Below are 24,364 nucleotides of genomic sequence, written 5' to 3'. Positions count from 1 at the left end.
GTATAAACCCAAGGCGTAGGTGCTGTAATTATCCCTATTTTATGAATAAGGAGGCTAAGACATAGAAAAGTAGCATAAATTGCGCAAGGTCATAGTGGCAGAAAAGCCATCCAAACCCAGGCCTTTGTGACTCCACAGACCTAGAACACTCTGTACTGCACTAATTTTAACGTAGCTAAAGTGTTTCCTCTCTTCTCCTTATCCTCCTCCTTCTCTTTCTTTTTTCTGCTCTATTTCTTCTTTCATCGCTTGTTCCTCCTCCTCTTTTATTATTCTCCCCTCACCTCAGTGAGGTCTTAGCTACTTATTTATTTAACAGAAAGTACTATTATACCTTTCAGTTTTGCTTTTGTTATTTTATACTTATAGTGCTTCAGGACATACTGTGTTTCCCTGAAAATAAGACCTAGCCAGACCATTAGCTCTAATGTGTCTTTTGGAGCAAAAATTAATATAAGACCCGGTCTTACATTATATTATGATAGATAAGACCCGGTCTTATATTATAGTAAAATAAGACCGTGTCTTATATTAATTTTTGCTCCAAAACATGCATTAGAGCTGATGATCCCGCTAGGTCTTATTTTCGGGGAAACACGGTATTAGTCATCAAAAGATTAGTTTATTCATTAAGTATTTAAAACTGTGATGCTGTACTATCTTAAGATCTCTAGCAATATTCTGAAAGGCATGAATTTTGATGAGTGAAAAATACCTCTATATGCTCCTGGTTATGTTGTATGCTGTGTAGCATGCCAGTGCACTTAATGATTCATAACTATAGATAGAGAAGGCAGCCCGTCATCATGTCTGGAATAAACAGAGCCCAAAATCAGCTACACTAGCCCGTTCAGTGGGGCCTTCTTAAGCATGTTTCTCCAGTGCTGGGATTGAAAAGTATAGAAGTATGAAGAACTATTTCTAATCATTATAAGTATCTAGACATGGTTTTAAATTTACTCCAAGGAAAGCCAGAAGCTGATGATGAAGGCTAAGGGAGTCATTAAAGTTGGAAGAAGCCTTTGGGGTGAGGTAATGGATGGATTGAGAGGAGTGTGAGTCCTAGAACTTGGTTAGTGAGTGTGAAGTACCATATTTCATTGAAATCAAGCCATCACCAATTGTAGGAAAAAATATGTACCACTAGGGAAAAAGAGAAAAATATATGCTCTTTAAACTATGATACAGTTCTTATTATGTCAGTGGCAGGACATTTCCTGACTTCAGGATTGTTCATATGTAAAAAACTGAACATGTTAGAATGGATGAAATAGGGTAAGATCATATGGTTAGTTAATGGAGATCTGACAGGGATACTTGGGTTTATCCTTTATTTCTCTTTTTTAGTGTCAGATTTCTTTTGTTTTTAGGCACAGTCTTCCACTCACTTTAGCTAGAAATTTATCTTCTAGTTTACATTTGATTGATTTGTTTGTGAAAGGTATGGGACCTGCAAATCAGTGGTAAATTGTTTTCCATATTTTCATGGCAGTCACATAACTTGAATTTTAAGAGAAGTGTCAATGAGTGAGTCATAATTCTAGAATTTAATATGACTATGTAGTAGAAATGTGATTTTAAAAATTGTTGTACTTTGTGTTTCTTATACTTTTTAAAATTGCATATATGTCATTTCTAATCTTACGTTCATTCAGTAATAGTGATAATCTAGCTGGAGAGTCAAACTTTTAAGTAAATGAATTGAAATAGTTATTTTACAGCAGCACTTCTCAAACTTAAGTGTACATTTGAAGCATCTCTGGGGAGCGTGGTAAAATGCAAATGTGATTTAATAGTTCTAGAATGTATGGATGAAATTCTACATTTCTAACAGGCTCCAAGGAGAAGTGGATGCTACTGTTCTTGATTGTTCTGGAAACTGCACTTTTTTTACCAAGGTTTATATGACTCATATGTGAAAGAAAAATTGTGTGTGGGGGGAGGGGTATGTGTGTGTCTACCAGAGGGTGTCAAAAAAATGTATACAAGTGGACACTTTAGTGAACATTGCTTAAGCAGTAATTCGCTGTCATGCAGGGACTCTGGTCCCGCTCCCCACATAAAAACGCAGGACATGGTGAGGCCAAAAAGGAACACGCATGGAACCATAGATAGGGGAGTCACACCACTATGTTCTCGCTGGCAGCTGGGTTGGAGACACAGGGAGCAAACATCCTCCAGTACCCCAACAAGGGGTCCTCCTGTACCCCAGTCTCGCTGGCTGCCAGGCGAGACATAGGAAGTAGGAGCCGCATGATGCGCAATCCTCCTTCTGCTTCTCTGCCTGCCAACCAGCTAACCGACCGACCAGCACAGCCACGGCAGTTTTATCATTGGCTAATTGGCTAACTGGTTACAGCTGACAGCCAACCACCACACCAGCCAGCACCTTTCCACGTGAGGCCACGAGCCTGGAAACTGCTCTCTGGGACTCTGTCCCCACATTCGCCATAATGAGAAGTGCCTGGACGTTGATGGTAACTACTTTGAGCACCTCTTATAATTGCAGAAGTCAAACGTGACTTGTATTCATCTTGTGTTATCGGTGTATATTGAGTATTACAATTTTAATAGTTTTTTTTTTTTACTTTCTTAAAATATGTATACATTTTTTGGCACCGTGTGTGTGCTTGTGTGTGTGTGTGTGTGTGTGTGTGTGTGTGTATGTGTATGCCACCAGTTATAGGTATTGAAGACCAAACTGCAGATGTTTGGGGGACACAAAAAGGGGAAATGATACAAAGAATGATAAGTGTTTTTTTAATGGTATTTTTATTATGAAAAATCAAAAACAGTGTCCAGTGAATGGTTTAAGTTCTTCAGCATCTAAGAGTCCAGTTCTTCTAAGTCTCTTTTAACCAAGAGTACTTTTCTTTCATAAATTATTTGAGGGAAGATTAGTTTGAATGATGTATCAGCTGTACGGGATACCACTGAAACACTAACCTAACATACTTGAACTGCTCCAAAATTTACTGTTGTAGACAAGAATGTCCTTACTGTAAATAATTTGTCATTTTGTAAGTAGGTGTTATTCCATAGAATAATTATATTCCCTCACTACACAGCCAATTGCCACTCTATACTGATTTAGAGAGCAATAGGAATAATAGCACAGAATCACAGCATTTCTTGCTTTAATTGTATTATTTAAATGTATTATTTTATAGCTTGTTGACAACTCAAGAAAATTACGGTTTTCTTTTTTTTTTTACATATTTTAGGTGATAGTATGCTAAATGGAATACTATTTATGCTGAGATAGGGGAATAAACGTCAGCTTAATATTCCCAATACCATTCCCTTTTCTTGAAAAATTAAAAAGGCTGTTTTTTAGTATTGCAAATAATGCTTCTAATTTTTATACAGTATTATCATTAAGAATCATTTGCTACCATTTGTTTTTTATCTATGTGCACATCTTATTTAAGTATCATTCCCAAAGAATGTTTTATGCTACATCTCTAAAATAGTATATTTTCATTTATTCTTTTCTTGCTCTTCAGTTGACGTTGTGGTAGCAATAAAAGTTATGGCCCTGAAGAATAGAGGAAATACTGTTTATAACTGCCTAACATTAAATTTTCTTCATAAAGGTACAGTCTTAACAGCTTTTGAATTAAGTCTTTCAAATTTATTTTTCAGGGATTTCAGGAATCTCTTTAGTGATAAAAATGCTGCTCTTTAGCACTTGTTTTTGGAAAAATAATTCAAAGTTCTTGAGCATTCCCTTTTCTCATCTGTTCACCAAATAGCACCTTAGAGCAAATGGTAGATCCCAACTTATACCTCGAAAACCCCTTCAGAGCTCTCAACCCCCACATCCTTTCTTCAGAGGCAACAATTGTACCCATTAGCAAGGTCAGTGGCTTGGAGAAACCTGGAAAACAGCAGCTACCAGAAACCCACTAGAATAATATCTCCAGCAGGTGATAGATTAGTTGGAACAAATTGGAACCATTGCAGTTCAGCAATCCTGGTTTCTTTCAAGCTGTTTTTAAAATGTCGTCATTTTAATACACAATCTCAGCTCCGCAGAACAGTCCACAGCAGGTTAATTTGAATCATATGATGTGTCACTGCCCTCAGCTGACATGAGCTCTATTCCATGTGTGAAGCCATAATAAATCCATTCCCAACCGAGGAAAATTCCCCGTGAGAAGGTGAACTAATCCAGGCCTCACACTGGCAAGCTAGCTCCTCCATAATTGAAAGCAGGGCCACCTGTTCCCTGCATAGTTAGCCTATAGAGAAAAAATTAGCATTAGATCAGATATTTCTTATATTGAAAAATCATTCATACTTCTTGCAAATGCAAGTTCAGCTGTGAACTGCTTGGTATGACATCATACAGAAATGTAGGAATGTGCCCACTTGATCTCAGTTTAAAAGTTTTGTTAACCATAGGACTTCTCAACTTTGAAATGAGAATTTTCTTTCCTTTTTTTTTTTTTAATTTAATGAGAGCTGACATGTGAGAAGAACTGGGAAGGGTGCAGATTTTTCTAATTACCTCAGGGTCATTTGCAGAAACATTTGAGCTCCCTCATATTTTTTTCATTGTTCCTTTGCAGACATATTTTTGAACACTGTCTCTGTAGCCATAAAATGACATTTAAATGACAACAAAGAAAAAAACATGCCAAAATGGGGAAACATCCCCACATCATTTATGTAATATTATAATTAGCATACCACAATTCTTCATATAATTTAGGTAACATGTTTATAGCAAACACAGTTATGGCTGCAGTTTCACATTTCTTTTTAGTATACCTGGTGTCTCTAGTTAAAACACATAGCCATTCATTTTTTTTCTTCCTCTTAATGAAATCACTTCTTTAGTCACTCCTTGTTTAACCTATTCATTAATTTATGCATTTTTCAGTTTTTCTGCTTTCATTCTAGCTTTCAATGATTTCATCTCTGGTTTCATTTGATTTTTGTTTTAAAATTTTATTTGACTTTTAATAGACTATAATAATTCCTGTTTTGAATACTGTTTTTTTCATATATTTCATGGATTAATTTACTATGTTATAAATTGCAGTGACTTTAATTTTTACTTTTAAAGAATCCAAAAAATCCTAGAATACTTTGTTTCCACGAACATCTTTGATTTGAATAAAAATGTATACTTAAATAATGTCAAATATTACTTTAAAAAACTTCTCAGATACAATAACACACCATTCAATTAGGTTTAATTATATGAATATAAAGGAGAAATTTTACATTGTTACACCCAAATACGTGTATTTTTTTTTTTTTTTAAACAGGACTTTATTGGGGAACAGTGTGTGCTTCCAGGATTTTTTTCCAAGTCAAGTTGTTGACTGTTTTCCAAGTCAAGTTGTTGTCCTTTCAATCTTAGTTGTGGAGAGTGCCGTTCAGCTTCAAGTTGTTCTTTCAGTCTTAGTTGTGGAGGGCGCAGCTCAGCCCCAGGTCCAGTTGCCGTTTTCTAGTTGCAGGGGGCGCAGCCCACCATCCCTTGTGGGAGTCGAGGAATGAAACTGGCAACCTTGTGGTTGAGAGGACACACTCCAACTGAGCCAACTGTCTTTTATGCTCAAGGTGCCATGTTCAATCTTAGTTGCAGGGGGCAGAGCGCACCATCCCTTGCGGGAGTCAAGGAATTGAACTGGGAACCTTGTGGTTGAGAGCCCACTGGCCCATGTGGGAATTGAACCGGCAGCCTTTGGAGTTAGGAGCATGGAGCTCTAACCGCCTGAGCCACCGGGCTGGCCCAAATATGTGTATTTTTGAAACATTTTTCCTTTTTGGTGAACTCTGCTTTTATGATCTTTTATTCTTGAATTTATTATTCAGTGGGGATTAATTCAGACATATCTTGAAGGTGACTGATTCAGGGGAAGCCTGAAAATCAATACCTGAAAAAGATGACCCAAATAGCCTCCTGACGTTTTCTGGAGTGGTAAATAAAGAATAAATGATAAGATTTTTAAATGGAAGAAGATTCAAAGTGAAAGAAAACATCTTAAGAAGCTAATTTAAATGTATTTCTCTTAATGTAGCTCTGATACTTAACCCTTTGCCTCTTTTCTCTTTCCAGAAATAGGGCCAACGCCCATACCCTAATCACTGGAGTCCTGTCTTTATCTTAATTCAGGTTTACAGCCTTGCTAACAGGCTATCTTCTACATTTAAGAAATGTAAACTAGTTAATAAGACTGTAGGAACCTTGGCTTTTACATTTCCTGAGTTTCATGGGTTCCAATTTGCAGCATCAGCATTACATTATTGTAGTTTATATTCCCCACGATTTATCAAAATAAAACAGTAAACTTCATATTAGGATGTCAAATAGGGAATGGACCAAAAATGTTAAAATGCAGGGAATTCTTTTGTTATTTCAACCTTAGTATTTTGGCTATAACTTTGATTTTTGGAAGATAAAATAAAAATGGATAACTTTCAACTAACTGATTTTTAATAAACTTTTTCTTATATTCAGATAATAACCTGATTTTAATATCAAATTTTCTACCATAGAATCAGTAAGCCATAATTAATTACTTTCCAACACTACAGAATGGATTATAAATCTTCTTTGAAGGTCTGGTTAACAGTGGTGCCTCTGGGAGACTGCACTTGGCTAAGTAATAGGACCCGAAGAGTCACAGAAGCTATTGTGGGGGTGCTGAGACGGTAAGAGGCCAACACAAGGTCTCCTACAGGGAAGTCAGTAGTGTGGCAATTATTTAGATTTTTATTTCATTTACTCGAATTCTGTCAGAATTCTTTCCTCTACAGAAGAGGATAAGGGTAACTGGGGAATATCTTTATAGGAACATGGACTAGGCTAAGGTAGAAGAGAAAAAGAACACTGTCTGGTTTCTCCTAACTGACTCTCCAGCTCGCTTTTGCATATAGCTCTTCCCCTAACTCTGTCGCTCTAGGCCTTCCCAAGGTCGCTGTCTTGTGCCTTCTGTTCTTATCTCACTCAGTATAAACAGTAACCTCAACTGTCTTTTATGCTAACAACTCCCAAATGCCTAGGTCTAATTTTGACTTATTAGTCAAGTATAGGACTATTAGATATGTTTACTTATTTAAAATTTAGCTTATTTGCATTAAATGAAAACATTTTTTTCCATTCTCCTCATTCACTCTTTTCTTCAGGGTAGTCTTCAAATTTATTTACCTGTGCTCAATATTGTTCCACTCCTGTCTTCTCACAATTTTACTATCACCCTGGATTCTTCCTCCTTTTTATTCCAAATCCTTTTAGTTTTTCTTATGAAATGGTCCCCCATTGTGCCTGCTACCTTCTGGATCTGGTTACTGGCAGCTCTCACTTCAGATTCTCCTTTTTTCAATAATCCTGGCCCCCCCGCCCCCCTGCCCCCACATCCCCCCTGCCCTTGCTGGATTAGCCTCCCCTGCCAAAGTCATATGGATCTTCACCACCCACCTACTTCAGTGCATCAAGTCAAAACTCCACTCAGCCTTTAAGACTCTGTAATTTAGTGTCACCTCAGCAATCCAGGCTTACTGCCACTAAGCAAGTGATTCATTTCAAATCATTTTACTTCTTTGAACCTCAGTATTTTCTTCTGTAATGTAAAAGAGTGTTCTAATACCTCTTCAAGTTCTAAAATGATGGGCGTAATCCCCAATGGAGCTCTTCATTCATTTATTTTCCCAAGTATTTATGGGCAACTACAATGTTCCAAGTGTTCTAATACTGGAAATGTAGTGGCGAGGAAAAGATAGACAATTCCTTCTCTCAGGAAATGCACACAGTCTACTAGACAAGACAAAATTTGGTTAAATAGTCGCACAAAATAATATATAATTATAAGCTAACATAAGTATCATGAAGTTCTATGGATTCATAAAAAGTAAGAGATTTAGGGACGCTTCTCTGAGTAACTGGCACTTGAGCTGAGTTCCACAGGATGAAAAGGAGTTAACCAAGCACATGGAGGGGAAGGTGGGTTTCTGGGAGAACGTGTAAAAGACCCTGTGGGGAGAGGGATCATGGCTCATTGAAGGAAATGAGTACAGGGCAGAGTGAGGGAACAGCGGTATGAAGTGAGGCTGTAGGGAGAGGCAGAGGCCTGGCCTTCCTGGCCGGAAGAAAGGATTTTAGATTTTTATCTTAAGAGCACTGCGGAACCACTGAAGAACTTTAGGCAGGATATGTATGTGGTGGGAGAGGGAAGAGAAGTGAGCGCGCGTGCGTGTGTGCGTGCGTGCGTGTGTTTTGATATGGTTATACTTGCATTTTGAAAAGATGACTCTAGTTGCAGGGTAGATGCAAGGGGCCAATTAGGAGGATATTGCAGTAGTGCTGGTGTGAGATAATGGTAAGTTGAATCATGGAATGGTGATAGAAATGGGGGAAATGAAGAATTTGGTAAATATTGGGGAGGCAAAATCCAGACAATGATAATGGAGTAGAGGGAATGGAGGGTAAGATGTAAGCATGACGTCTGGTTTTCTAACTGGATGGTGCTATAGACTGAATTATGTCGCCACAAAATTCCTATGTTGAAGACCAAATCCCCAGTGTGATGGTATTTGGAGATGGGACCTGTGGGAGCTAAATTAGGTTCAGATGAGGTCAGGAAGCTAGGGCTCTCCTGATCGGATTAGTGTACTTATAAGAAGAGATACCAGAGAGCTTGCTGTCTCTCTTTCTCTGCCAAGTGAGGACACAGTAAGAAGGCAGCCATCTGTAAGCCAGGAAGAGGGTATTCACCAGAAACCAACCATGCTGGTGCCCTGATCTTACAATTCTAGCCTCTAGAATTATGAGAAAGTACATTTCTGTGTGTAAGCTAGTCTGTGGTATTTTGTTATGGCAGCCCAAGCTGACTAAGGTGATAATCCTATTTAATGAGATAGGAAATACTTAAAGAGAACCACATTGGTTTTATTTTATTTTTTGCTTATGTTTGTACGTGGAGACTCAGGGGAAAGCCCTGAGACTGAAAATCTACCTCTGCAAGTGGAGGGCAGGGAAAGACCCAAGGAAGAGGCTGTCCACTCCAGTCTAGCTATTAATAGAGTTTATTAAAGGAAACTTACACGAGGCATGTATTTGGTGGCTGCAAGATGGAATGGATCCCCGCACCGCTTAGCTGGCACCAAAGAATTATATAGGGTAAGGCAGGGGATAGTCACAGGTGCTGGTATGTGAATGCTGCCAGGTATGGGAAATTACATACTTGACCAAGTCAGGACAACAGCCTGTTCCAGAAACCAGCACATAGCAGGAGGCAAGGAAGGGGAGCTGACTTATTTCAAAATGAATGTCAGTTATGACCAGTCTCTAACGGAGGTTTGCAGAAAGCAGCCTCCGTTCTGGCCCAGGTCCAGCTCACAGGACAAACAGCGGTCACATCATGGAACAGTCTTTCCTTCACAATATGTGAGAGTAGTGAGAGATCCGAGTTTTGCCTTGGGTATGTGGGGTTTGTGGTAATTGTGCATACGTGTCTGGAGCTCACAAGAGACACTAAGATTAGTGATAAAGGGTTAGATGTTTTGGAGTCTTTGGTATATAGGTGCTAATTCAAGCCATGGTCATGGATAAGATTGTGCAAGGAAAACAGACAGAGAAGTCGAGAAAAGAGCCTAAGACTTCACCTTGAAGATGTCCAATCAGTATTTACTGACTAGGAGGATGGGGAGCCTGGAAAGTAATCCGAGGGCTAAGAGGAAAAATTGGAGAATGTCATAATGTGAAAGAAACCAAGGGAAAAGAGTGATTCAAGAGGAAGCAGTACTCAACAGAGTCAAGTAGTGACACAGAAAGAAGAGAAACTGAAAATGTTTAATAGATTCATAGACATTGTGACTACACGTGTCTTTCCTCCTGGATTAACCTAGATGAACACTGGACTAGAATGCATTGAAGAATAAGCAGGAGGAAAAGAAATAGAAGCGGAGAGGGGAAGTAACTCTTCCAAGAAGCTTGGCTGTGAAGAATATGAAGGAGAATTTGGGCTCAGGGTTTTTTGGTTTTATTTTTATGATGAAAGAGACTTGGGTTTTCTCATGTTTAAATGTCAGCAAGAGGAATCCTGTTGAGAGAAGAGTTGGATAAACTAAAAAGAGAAAAGATAAAGGAGGGTTCCTTAGAAAGAGGGAAAGAGAAGAATCCAATATGTATGTGAAAGAACTCGTTTGAGAGAAGCGAAAGCTTCTCTATTTTACAGAACAAATTAAGGAAGGGAACAAAAATGGCGTATTTAGGTAGATAGTTTTTCAGTTTGGTAGGAAGAAATCGAGATAAATTGAATGATTTTAACTTTCTCCATGAAGGTACAAGGAAGGTAAGGTCACTTATTGAAGTTAAAGGGTGGTTTGGAGGAAAATGGTTTGAAATCATCTTTACAATATCACTTCTTCATGTGCCATACTTATTCATCTTTTTAAAATTTTTTCTTATGGAAAATTTCAAGCATACACAGAAGTAGTCAGAATAGTATGTATTATAGAACCTCCTACTTAAACGATTGTCGGCCTGTGGCCAGTATTGTTTCTTACATAACCCTCTCCACTTCCTTACTTTCTGTGTTATTTTGAGGCAAATCCCATGTATCATATCATCTGTAATATTTCAATATGTATCTCTAAAAGATAAAAACTTTTAAAAACCTAACCAATATTCTGTTATCAAACCTAAAGATAATAATTCTTCAGTTTCATCAAAAACCCAGTCAGCATTCAAATTTCCCATTATTTCATGAAAATCATAATGTGTGTGCAGGCGTGGTGTTGGTGTGCATGTATATTTCTTATTTGTTTGTATGTTTGTTTGTTTTAACCAGGAACCAGATCAGGTCTATTCATTGCTAATGGTTAATACTTCTTTCAAGTTTCTTTTATCATTAGGTTTGCTCCTCTATCTTTTTTCATCTCTTACAGTTTATATATTGAAGAAACCAGCTCATTTATCCTGTCAGGTTTATCATAGTTTGGATTTTGTCTATGCCCCTGTCTTCTATGTTTCCTACATTTAACTTAGTAGTTGGGTTACTCTGATTCCGGTGTTTTGTTTTTTTGTTTTTTCACAAGACTATTCTGTAAAATGTTTTATTGTTTCATCAGGAGGCACATAGTGTCTGGAGGTCTCCTTTTGTGATGTTAACAGCCATTGATGCTCAATGACTAAATTCACTGGCGGTTGCTAACAGTAATATTTTAAATCTAGCATTCCTTTTTCATATGTTACTGGAATAGTTCTATAAACAGAAGCATTTTCTCATTTACTATTCAGTTACACAGTATTATTGTTCATCTAAGAAAAGTAGAATAAATGCTTACATCTTTCCCTTTATTTACCCATTTTCAAAAATCAGTTGGTTTTTTAGATGGGAAGAATCTTTTCACAATGTATATGTATATGTATATCAAATTACCACAACATATACTTTCAATACCTTACAATTTTATTTGTTAATTATACCTCAGTAAAGCTGGGGAATAATGAGTTGGGTGTTTTATTAGCATATTTCAGTGGTGGCCGATTAGTTGTTATTTGTTATTATTCTGAACACATTATTTGTAATGATCAAATTGTCTAATCACTGGCAGTGGTAGCCTCTGTAAATTGGTTTCTCTGTGTTGTTAATCTTTTCTCAGTCTGGAGTCCTTGCTCCCTTATCTAAAAACATCATTCAGCTGTTCCCAAATACGCTGTCTCTGCAGATGAGCATATTCCATCATTGAGAACAGAAGGGGAAAAAAGGACATAGGCACCCCAAAAGCTGCCAGAATTATTAGGGCAATGGAATGTAGTCAGCCTTCACTGATGACTACTTAGAGGGAGGGACGCTCATTTAGATGAGTTCAATTCAATATGTTCATTTTAGAAAACAAGTGCAAGTACCCTACAATCAAAACTGTTATATTGTGATTTGGAGGAGGGGGGACAATGCAGTCACAAAAAGTCAATGCTTGCGCATAGGAATATATGCATGAGTAATGTTAGCAGTGATGAGGCCCAAATTCCAGTGATAAGCGCTGGGAACTGCTGCTGGCTGAGCAAGTTGAGGGCATGTGTCAGCCCACGTCTCGGAGCCTCCTCAGCCCGTGGGGGTCAGCTTACACCCAGTTCCACTTGGCATCCACTGTTAATTGAAACACTCATGTCTGCCACCATTGAGGTCTTCACACCTTCAATGAAAACACGATGATCTCAGGGTCTTGGGCAGCTTTCCAAGTTTTCAGCTCTCACACCTGTGAATACTAAGTCTCTACCTTCCATTGTCATCATGAATATCTTTACTCGGATATTGTAAGAAAAATCTGAATTTGAATTGCTGAATAAGAGAAAAAAATATACAATGACCTAATAATAAAAATATTTTTATTATAGTTACTATAGTGTATAAAGTCAAGCTCGATTATAGATTTCTTCTGTGTTTTGCATTTACTTCTCTAAATTGAGGCTTAGGAGTGGGAATGATTATTCTTAGATCTACACGTAGCCATGCATGTATGCACTGTGTTCCTACCAAACCTTGCTCTCTAAAAATTTTTTTGTCTTTTACAAATAAAATTCCAAAGGAAGAAGCACTTAACAAAGAAGTTTTCTTTCAAAAATGTTATGATTTGGGTATAACAAGCCATATTGAATCCATTGGGTTTTTGGTAATAGATTTCAAAATACATCATAAATGTAAGTAATATGATGACTAATGGGTCAAGTAAAGTTGGAACATTTTAAATGAGAAAATAGCTGGAACAATTTTCAGGAAACTTTTCCAGTTGATGTTTGGTCGTCCACAAGGTGTGCATTAACATAAACTTAGGGGAATCACTTCTGGGCCTTGAATTCCCTCTCTGATTTCATTATTACAATATGATTCTTTTCCTTTCACTATTAAGTCATCTCCTAGGGTGAAAGGAGCATAAAATAAGTATAATTTATTTGTATTTGTCTAATCTCCTTTTAACTCAATAGTCATTCCATCAGTCTGTTTCCTGGTAGCTGTTCAGAAAGTTTTGAAGGGTAATTAGAATGTAATAATTGACAGGCATGGGTTTACTTGGTAACTTAAAGATACAGAATGTGTTCTGAAGACAGTGAGAAATTAGATCTGGCAGAGAAATAGATGACTCAGCTGGGAGATTCTCTATTACTGCATATTCTTAAGATCTCAACTTTGAAAGCAATCCATTTATTAAAGTTCAGTCAGGATTATGACAAAATGCAAAACCATTTAAAACAAGAATCTGATAATAATTGAAATAAAATCCACATTAATCTATGCCTGGTTCTTTGTCCAGTTATATTACCAGTTCTTATAAAACATTACTCTATAGAGCACCCACTGTGTCTCTGTTGAACAAAACTTTTCTAGTTCATTTTTTAATGTTTTATCTTAATGAGGTTAATGTTTTTCATCATTTTTAAATTAAATTTATTGGAGTAAAACTGGTTGTAATGTTATATGAGTTCCAGGTGTACAAGTCTATAATACATCATCTGTGTATTGCATTGTGTGCTCACCACCCAAAGTTTAGTCTCCTTCTGTCACCATATGTTTGACAGCCTTTACTCTCTTCATCCTCCCTTTATCCCCTTCCCTGACCATATTGTTGTCTGTGTCTATGAGTTTGTTTGTTTGTTTGTTTGTTTTATTTGTTCATTTGTTGCTGTTGTATAGCCCACATACAAGTGAAATTATATGGTTCTTCTTCATTTCCATCTGCCTTATTTCACTTAGCAAGATACCCTCAATATCCATCCATGTTGTCGCACATGACAGTATTTCATCATTTTTTATGGCTAATATTCCATTGCATATACGTACCACATCTTCCTTATCCCGTATCCATTGAAGGACACTTAGGTTGTTTCCCAGGTCTTAGGTATTGTGAATAATGCTGCAGTGAGCACAGGGATACATATAGCTTTACAAATAAATGTTTTCAAATTTTTCGGGTAGATACCTAAAAGAGAGATTGCTGGGTCATACGGTAGTGCTATTCCTAATTTTTTGAGGAAATGCCATACTGTTTTCCATAGTGGCTACACCAATTTACATTTCCAATCAGCAGTGTAGAAGGGTTCCTTTTTCTCCACATCCTCTCCAACGCGCATTATTTCTTGTCTTATTGATAGTAGCTATTCTGACAAGTGTAAGGGGTTTCTCATTGTGGTTTTGATTTGCATTTTCCTTAGAGCTAGGGAAGGTAAGCATCTTTTCATATATCTGTTGGCTATCTTTATGTCTTCTTGGGAATAGTGTCTTTTCAGGTTCTGTGCCCGTTTTTTAATTGAATTGTTTCTTTCTGGTTGTTCGATTCTGTGAGTTCTTTATATATCTTAGGTATTAGCTTCGTATTGCAGATATCATTTGCAAATATTGTGTCTCATTTGGTTGGTTGCTTTTTTGTTTTGTTAATGGTTTATTTGCTGTGCAGAAACTTTGTAGTTTTCATCAATTTTTTCAAAGTATAAATAAAGACTAGTGGAAGGTGCAAGACGGTGGATTATGTAAATGCTATGCCTACTGCCTCTCAGGTTCACACCAAAATTACAAATAAATTATAGAACCATCAAACTCAAGAGTCATCTGAAGACTAGCTGAACAGAACCCTATAACTAAGGCTATAAAGAAGAGGCCACATCAAGACTGGTAGGATGGGCAGAGACACGAAGCCGGCTGATCCCAAAGCCACAGGTCATGATTGAACACTGGGAGGGACATCTTGAAGGTGGACGTTCCCTCCTTCCCCCCACCAGAAGAGGGAGCCCCACACTGGGCTCCCCAGCCTAGAAGTCCTGTGCCGGAAAGAAGAGTTCCCACAACCCCTGGCAGTGAAAATCAGTGAAGACTCTTTGGTCCCAGGGAGATGGAAAGCAGTTAGAAACCCAGACATCTTAAAGGGCCCGCATACAGACTCCCTCACTTGTACTCACCTGACCTCCGGTAGCAGGGCAGCTACTTGAGAGGCTCCAGAGACATACTGGGAAAGACTGAGTTGAGTGGCTTTGGGAGAGAGCTGGAGAGAGCAACCATTACCCCAGTGTGGAGCCTATCTCACGTGTAGCCTATCGGAGGGCATCATCTTTTGTATGTTGAATGCTCCCCCAAAGAGCCAAATCTGAGACTGCATTGGTCTGGTAAAATTTGCACATGTGTACTACCTTGGTAACACCCTGTGTCCCCACCTTGGAAAAATAGTACTGCATTGCCCAGGGCACTCTCGGCTCCTGGGCACCCGCCTTGCCCCACAAGCTGCGGAAGACTTTTGCAGCAGCAGACAGTCCACGGTGGCCTCGAGAACTTTTCAGGGTGGGCGGTGAGCCACAATCTGCACCACAGCTTCCCTTGGGTTCCTGCAGGACTGAAGCAGGTCTTGGGGACCTGCAGGACTAAGGCAAACGGCTGGCTGCAGTGTTCTCGTGGTGTTTTGTGAAGTGGTCACGGGGGCGGGGTGGGGGGGCAGTAGCACAAGAACTGTAAACTGAATCTGCATTAACCTTGTAAAAACCACTTGCCATAACTCGTGACTCCCTGAGACCCCACCCCACCCAGCTAGAGCTGCATCGCCGGAGGCACCTTCAACACCGGATCAGCAATCCTAACCTGCATACCTAAGGAGGCACTTTCAACTGCTGAGCTTCACAGGCAGCCAGCAGGTAATAACAGGCCTAGGGGTCCCTGGGCCTTATGCTAAGCTGCCCAGGCCCAGTGCTGGTGATAGCTGGCCTCAGTTCACAGCGAAGCCACCCCCACATGCCTCTATGTCCAGCACTGGCAGTATCCAACCACATATAGTTTTGTAGCTCCCACCAAGTAGGCTTGGGCTAGTCACAAGCAAGGCTGAAATTGGCCTGCATAGGAGCCCCTCTCAAAGAGACACTAGAAATAACACACCCAGAAGCCAGCCTCATACCACACCAGAACACTACATGGCTAGCCACACAGGCGGCACACCCATAGGGGAGTCTCAATAGGCACAGGAGCCCACAGAAATGGACCCCCATCTGAGGGGTCAGTCCCCACTTAACTCATACACTGTGGGCATGACCAGTCCTCACAGTCAGTCAGTCCCATCCACTGACACGCCAAAAGCAATTAAGGCTCAAACACAAGAGAATACACAACACACACAAGGGACACACAAGGGACTCCTGAAATAGATGTGCAGATGACCAGGGAGATTGTAGTCCACTGCAATCTACTGGACTACATGGGACACCTACTACATAAGGCCACCCAGCAAAGACCAAGAGACACAGGAAAGCTAATACATAGAAGCAAACACAGAGTGGCAGCCAGAATGAGGAAACAAAGAAACATACCCCAAATGAAAAAACAAGAGAAACGAGAAATAGGACTAAATGAAATGGAGGCAACCAACCATAGTTTAAAACACTGGTTATAAGAGTGCTTAAGCAACTTGGTGAGAATTTCAACAATGTGATAGTAAGCATAAAGAAGGTCATTGAAACCATAAAAAATTACCAATGAGCAATAAAGAATACATTAACTGAAATGAAGAATACACTAGAAGGAATCGACAGCAGATTGGATGAAACAGATGATAAAATCAGCGATTTAGAAGACAAGGTAGCAGAAAAAACCCAACCGGAACAACAAAAAGAAAAAAGAATTTTTAAAATGAAGACAGTTTAAGGGACCTTTCAGACAACATCAAGTGAGACAACATTTACATCATAGGAGTACCAGAAGGAGAAGAGGGGGAGCAAGGGATCGAAAACCTATTTAATGAAATAATGACTGGAAACTTCCCTAACCTGGTGAAGTATTAGGTGGTGCAAAAGTAACTGCGGTTTGAAAGGTTAAAAATAATGGTGAAAACCACAATTGCTTTTGCACAAATCTAATAAATAGACATAAAAGTCCAGGAAGTAGAGTCGCAAACAAAATGAACCCACATAGGCCCACAATGAGACACGTTATAATTAGAATGGCAAAGGTTAAAGATAAAGAGAGAATTCTCAAAGCAGCAAGACAAAGACAACTAGTTACTCACAAGGGAGCTCCCATAAGACTGTAAGCTGATTTCTCAACAGAAACTTTGCAGGTTAGACAGGAGTGGAAGGAAATATTCAAAGTGATGAAAAAGGATGGCCTTACAACCAAGACTACTTTACACAGCAAGGCTGTCATTTAAAATTGAAGGAGGGATAAAGAGCTTCCCAGATAAGAAAAAGCTAAAGGAATTCATTAGAACCAAGGCAGTATTAAAGGAATGTTAAAAGGACTTCTTTAAGCAGAAGAAAGAAGAAAACAAACAAACAAACAAAGATCAAAATAAAATGGCAGTAAATATGTACCTATCAATAATCGGTTTAAGTGGATTAAATGCTTCAATCAAAAGACATAGGGCAGCTGAATGGATAAGAAAACAAGACCCATGCATCTGTCCACAAGAGACCCTCCTCAGATCGAAAGATACACACAGATTGAAAGTAGAGGGATGAAAAAAGATATTTCACACAAATGGAAACAAGAAAAAAGGTGGGGTAGCAATATGTACATCACACAAAATAGACTTTAAAATGAAGATTATAATAAGAGCCAAGGAAAGACATTACATAATAATAAAGGGATCAATCCAACAAGAGAACATAACTATAGTGAACATTTATTCACCCAACATAGGAGCAACTAAATATATAAAATATATATTGACCAACATAAAGGCAGAGATCAACAGTAACACAATCATTGTAGGGGACTATAACACCTCACTGACACCAATACATTCTTCCAGACAGAAAATCAGCACCAAAACAGTGGACTTAAGTGACACACTAGACCAGATGAATTTAATTGATATTTTTAGAGCATTTCTCCCAAAAGCAGCAGAATAAACATTCTTTTCAGGTGCACATGGAACATTTTCCAAGGTAGACCACACATTAGGCCATAAAACAAGTCTCAATAAATTTAAAATGATTGAAATCATATCAAGCATCTTCTCTGACCACAGCGGTATAAAACTAGAAATAAGTTACCAAAAAAGAAAAAAAGGAAAACACACAAACACATGGAGGCTGAATAACATGCTATCAAATAATGAATGGATCAACAGCGAGATCAATGAAGAAATCAGAGGATACCCTGAGACAAATAAAAATGAAAACACAACAACCCAAAATCAATAGGACACAGCAAAAGCAGTCCTAAGAGGGAAATACATAGCAGTGCAGGCCTACCTCAAGAAACAAAGAAAATCTCAAATAAATTATCTAACTTTATACCTAAGGGGAATTGGAAAATGAAACCGCAGGAAAATAAACAGCCCAGAGTGAGTATGAGGAAGGAAATAATAAAGATCAGAGTGGAAATAAACAAAATCAAGTCTAAAGAAACATATAAAAGATCAATGAAACCAAGAGCTGGTTCTTTTAAAAGATTGACAAAATTGATAAACTTTGAACCATACTTACTAAGGAAAAAAGAGGAGAGGACCCAAATATATAAAATCAGAAATGAAAGAGGAGAAGTGACAAAGAGGAGAAATAAAAGAGGCGAAGGACACCACAGAAATACAAAAAAGTTCAAGAAAATACAAAGAACAAATATACACCAACAAATTGGACAATGTGGAAGAGATGGATAAATTCCTAGAAACAGACAATCTTCCAAGGCTGAATCAAGAAGAAACAGAAAATCTGAACAAACCAATTACTGCTAACGAAATGGAATCAGTAATCAACAAGCTCAATAGTTCTGGACCAGATGGCTTCACAGGTGAATTTTACCAAACATTCAAAAAGATTCTCCTCAAACTATTCCAAAAACTTCAAGACGAGGGAAGGCTCCCAACCTTATTCTATGAGGTCACCATTACCCTGATTCCAAAATCAGACAAAGACATTACAAAAAAATAACTGTAGGCCGATACCCCTAATGAACGTAGGTGCAAAACTCAACAAAATATTAGCAAACCGAATTCAGCAGTACATAAGAAAGATCATACAGCTTGATCAAGTGGAGCTCATTTCTTCTATGCAAGCGTTTATTCAGTATCCACAAATCAATTAATGTGATACACCACATAAACAAAATGAAAAATAAAAATCATATGGTCATATCAAAAGATGCAGAAAAAGCATCCATTTATGATCAAAACTCTGAGCAAAGTGGAAATAGAAGGAACATATCTCAACATAATAAAGGCCATATATGACAAACCCACGGCTAATACATACTCAATGAGGAAAATCTAAAAGCAATCCCCTTAAGATCAGGAACAAGACAAGAATGCCCACTTTCACCACTTTTGTTCAGCATAGTGTTGGAAGTCCTAGCCACAGCAATCAGATCAGAAAAAGGAAAAAAAAAAGGCATCCAGCTGGGAAAGAAATAAATAAAACTGTCGTTTGCAGATGATATGATACTTTATATGGAGAACACCAAAGATTCCACCAAAAAACTATTAGAACTGATAAATGAATTTAATAAAGCAGCAGGATACAAAATTAATATTCAGAAATCGGTTTCATTTTTATACCCCAATAATGAACTATAAGAAAGAAATTAAGAAAACAATCCCATTTACAATTGCATCAAATAAAATAAAATACTTAGGAATAAATTTAACCAAGGAAGTAAAAGACCTGTACTCAGAAAATTATAAGACACTGAAGAGAAAATTTAAAGAAGATACAAATAAGTGAAAACATATAGTAGGCTCATGGATAGGAAGAATTAATATAATTAAATTGTCCATACTACCCAAAACAATGTATAGATTCAGTGCAATCTCTATCAACATAACAGTGGCATTTTTCACAGAACTAGAACAAACAATACTAAAATTTATATGGAACCATAAAAGACCCCAAATAGCCACAGCAACCCTGAGAAAGAAGAACAAAGCAGGAGTTATCATGCTACCTGATATCAAATTATACTACAAATCCATAGTAATCAAAACAATATGGTATTGGCATAAAAACAGATACATAGATCAGTAGAACAGAATGAGAGCCCAGAAATACAAGGTGTGACAATTAAGTTCGCAAACCCATCCTAGGAAAAGTGCTACATACCACATTGCTGAATATCACTATGGTCAGCTTCAAAATACTTCCCTTAGGAAGCTATGCACCAATGCCAGCCTAGTCCACCCTGCAAAGCAATTTTGGAACTCTTTCTGGAATAGCCATCAGAGCTGTTGTCATAGTACCCTTGATGTCCTGAATGTCATCAAAATGTCTTCCTTTCAATATTTCCTTTATCTTTGGGGGCCAGATCAGATGAATAGGGAGGGTGTTCCAATACAGTTATTTGTCGACTGGCTAAAAACTCCCAGACAGTGCCATGTGAGCTGGTGCATTGTCTTGATGCAAGAGCCATGAATTGTTGGCGAAAAGTTCAGGTTGTCTAACTTTTGCACACAGCCTTTTCACCAGTTCCAAGTAGTAAACTTAGTTAACTGTTCTTCCAATTGGTACAAATTCTTAAAGAATAATCCCTCTGATATCAAAACAGTTTAGCAACATCTCCCAAGAAGACATACAAATGGCCAATAGACATAAGAAATAATGCTCAACATCACTAATCATCAGAGAAATGCAAATCAAAACCACAATGAGATATCACCTCACCCCAGTCAGAATGGCTATCATCAACAAGACAAATAATAACAAGTGTTAGGCTGTGGAGAAAAAGGAACCCTCATACACTGTTGGTGGAAATGCAGATTGATGCAGCCCCTATGGAAAGCAGTGTGGAGTTCTCAAAAAATTAAGAATAGAATTACCATGTGACCCAGCAATCCCTCTCCTAGGTATATACCCAAAAAAAAATCTGAAAACATTTATCCATAAAAATATATGTACTCTGATGTTCATTGGCCATGGAAACATTGGCCATGTTTCCATGGCCAAGACATGGAAACTACCAAAGTGTCCTTCAATAGATGATTAGATAAAGAAGATGTGGTATATATACACAATCGAATATTACTCTGCCATAAGAAAAGATGAAACACTGCCATTTGCAACAACATGGATGGATTTTGAGATTATTATGCTAAGCGAAATAAATCAGACAGAAAAAGTCAAGAACCATATGACTTCACTCATATGTGGGAAATAAAGCTGAAAGCAACAAAGGAACAATAGAAACAAATAAAGAAACAAAAATTCATAGACACAGACAACAGTTTAGTGGTTACCACAGGGTAAGGGGTGCAGGGGGATGGTAGATGAGGGTAAAGGGGGTTGAGTATGTGGTGATGGAAAGAAAACTGACTGGGTGGTGAGCACACAATGTGATATATACATGATATATTGCAAAATTCCACACTTGAAATTATGTAATTTTACTAACCATTGTCACCCCAGTAAATTTAATTTAAAAATATTACGCTTTCTTCATTTAATTACCTTTGTACCGTTTTCAAAAGTCATTTGATGGTGTTTTTTTGGTCACTATTTCTGGAATATGTTCTGTCCCACTGATATACATGTATATCCTTCTCCAAAACTATGCTGTCTTGATCACAATAGCTTCATAGTAAGTCTTAAAATCAGGTAGTATAAGTCCTCCAATATTATTATTTATCAAAAGAGTTTTGGCTATTCTGGTTCCTTGACTTTCCTATATACGTTTTAGAACAAGCTTCTCTGTATCTACAATAAATACTGCTGGTATTTTTATTGGAATTGTGTTAAATCTATAGATCAATTCAGGGGAAATTGACATCTTTACTATGTTGAGTCTTTCATGAATCCATGAATATGTTATATGTATGGTATGTCTCTCCACTTACTTGGGTCTTTTTTTTTTTTTTTTTAAGAGTTTATTGGGGAACGGTGTGTACTTCCAGGCCTTTTTTTTTTTTCCCCAAGTCAAGTTGTTGTCCTTTCAATCTTAGTTGTGGAGGGTGCTGTTCAGCTTCAAGTTGTTGTCTTTTCAGTCTTAGTTGTGGAGGGCGCAGCTCAGCTCCAGGTCCAGTTGCCATTTTCTAGTTGCAGGGGGCACAGTCCACCATCCCTTGCGGGAGTTGAACCGGCAACCTTGTAGTTGAGTGGACACACTCCAACCAACTGAGCCATCTGGGAGCTCAGCTCAAGGTGCCGTGTTCAATCTTAGTTGCGGGGGCAGAGCCCACCATCCCTTGCGGGACTCGAGGAGTTGAACCGGCAGCCTTGTGGTTGAGAGCCCACTGGCCCATGTGGGAATCGAACCCGCAGCCTTCGGAGTTAGGAGCATGGAGCTCTAACTGCCTGAGACTCCGGGCCAGCCCCTACTTGGGTCTTTTTTGATTACTAATTAGCATTCTGTCATTTTCTTCATACAGATCCTATATAAGGTGTGATCAAACAATACAGTGAATGTTTAAATTTAAAAAAATTTATTATAGTAAAAAACACATTGCCATTAATTCCCCTAAAAATATTCCCCCTTGCTTCCAATGCACTTATGCCATGTTCTTGCCACTTACTGAAGTAGTTCTGAAAGTCCTCGTTCCTGCGTGTCTTTAGTTGTGCTGTTATGGCTGCCTCAATGTCCTGAATCATTTTTACTTTGGGGAAGAGCCAAAAGTCAGATGGTGCCAGATCCAGTGAATAAGGTGGATGAGGACACACTGTAATGTTTTTATTTGACAGAAATTTCCATACCAGAAGCATGTGTGACACAGAGCCTTTCCGTTGTGATCACAAAATACAGTGAATGCTGCTGCTGACTGCCGTCCAATGGAAAGGCAGGGATCTTCGATAACAGAAGTGGCACATCGAACCTTAGTAACCGTGTGTGACAAGTTTCAACTTGTTCAGTGTAGTCAGTCAGGTGTGAGCTACAGTTGAGAGAAGGTGTGTTTTTAACGTGTGCCGTAAATCGTCTTCCATCATGACAACGCTCTGTGTCACACATCGCTTGTGAAATATGGCAACTTGGGGAGGAAAGTCATCTTTAGAATTCTGCCCAGCACAGGTAAGCAGGTAAGCAGATTAGAATGTTTTGGAGTGCTCTAGCATGAAGTGACCAAATGTTTTTCATGTTGTTTGAGGCCCAATGCTAAGTTTTAAAGATGAAAAATGTATACTCACAGATCTTCTTGATTGGTGGGAGATATAATCTCATTTAAAAGTGCTTGTATGGGGCCAGTTTTGCAGATCAATTTCTTAGAGAAAAGCTGAGCAGTATCTTGAAGATTAGGTGTTAGACAGGCAAAGAAAGGGTATGTGAGACAAAGGAGCAACATGTACAACAAAGGCTTAGTGCTTTGACAGCATGGGTTAGGGAAAGTGGGCTCTGTGAACTCTTACATTTCTGGAATTGTAAAGTGTGAGGTGGGCAATGGCTATAGAAAAGGAAAAGCAGGGCCTTTTTTTTTCCATTATAAGGAAGTTGGTTTTTTATCTCATAGATAAAGAAGAGCCATTAAGTAGTTTTTTGCAGGAGTGAGCCAATCAGGATCATATTTGAAACAAAGCATTTGGAAATTACTCTGGAGACTAGATTGACTAAACAATATTAAAGGCATGGAGGAAAGACATGGGGAATGGCTGAAATACTAAGAGAAGGGGATTAGATTCAATCAATAATTTGTAAATAAAACTGACAGAACTTAATCATTGAGTTGTACCAGCAAAAGGAATGAAATGAATAAAAAAGTCAGATTTCTAATTTGAGCCACTTGGTAGATCATAGAGCCATTAACTGGGACAGGGAATCTAGCATGTCTGAGAAGAGTTGATGGATTATTCTGGATGAATTGATTTGATGTCCCTGTGGGAATTCAATAGAAAAGAAAAATTCATGTATGTCTCCTTGATTACATCATTAAATACTAATTTAATACTTACTATAGTAGTTTAGGCACTGCAAATATTAAGATGTAGGACAGTCCTTACTAACAGTCCTTACTAACAGCTAAGCTCATTGGACTATGACAGATACCTAAGGAGGTAACTATAAAAATAACATAAATAGGTGCCTGATGATGGCATAACGTACAGGAATGGAAGCTATGGATGAGAGACACCTCACCCAGCTACAGGGGTCAAGGAGGATTTCCTGGAGGAAGTGACTGAAGGCCTAAGTCTCAAAGGACGAGTTAGGCAAGTAACCAGAGGAGTAAAAATTTTTTTCCTGTATCACTCGGACCACAGTGGTGCCTGAGATATCAGAGTCCATACTGAGGTAGTAGTCAGCAACATAAATATATATAATTCACTCCATAGATGCTTTACCAGTGTGCAGTCAAGGAAAATGAATCTCTTAGCTTCGGTAGTTGGTTTAAGTGTTTATTTGGGCTACTTCCTGGGTCGGTCTCTAAATTGTTTCCTTGGCTACAGAAAGCACTCTGACACTTAGTCTTCATGTTATGAGTCCAGGCAAAAGCAAATAGCTTCAGGCCCCAACCTCTGAGTCTCTTT

General features: G+C 38.3%; 1 protein-coding gene across 8 annotated transcripts in view; it reads left to right on the top strand.

Moving 5' to 3' along the window:
- Window positions 1-24,364, top strand: part of VPS13B (vacuolar protein sorting 13 homolog B) — a 735,829-nt gene that overhangs the window by 532,963 nt on the left and 178,502 nt on the right. The gene's annotated exons all lie outside the window — the stretch shown is intronic.

This window comes from Rhinolophus sinicus, chromosome 6, assembly GCF_057876585.1.
Source record: "Rhinolophus sinicus isolate RSI-liver-muscle chromosome 6, RSI-T2T, whole genome shotgun sequence".
Classification (NCBI taxonomy): domain Eukaryota; kingdom Metazoa; phylum Chordata; class Mammalia; order Chiroptera; family Rhinolophidae; genus Rhinolophus; species Rhinolophus sinicus.
The sequence above is the reverse complement of the archived record's forward strand: the minus strand, read 5'-3'. Positions and strand labels throughout refer to the sequence as shown.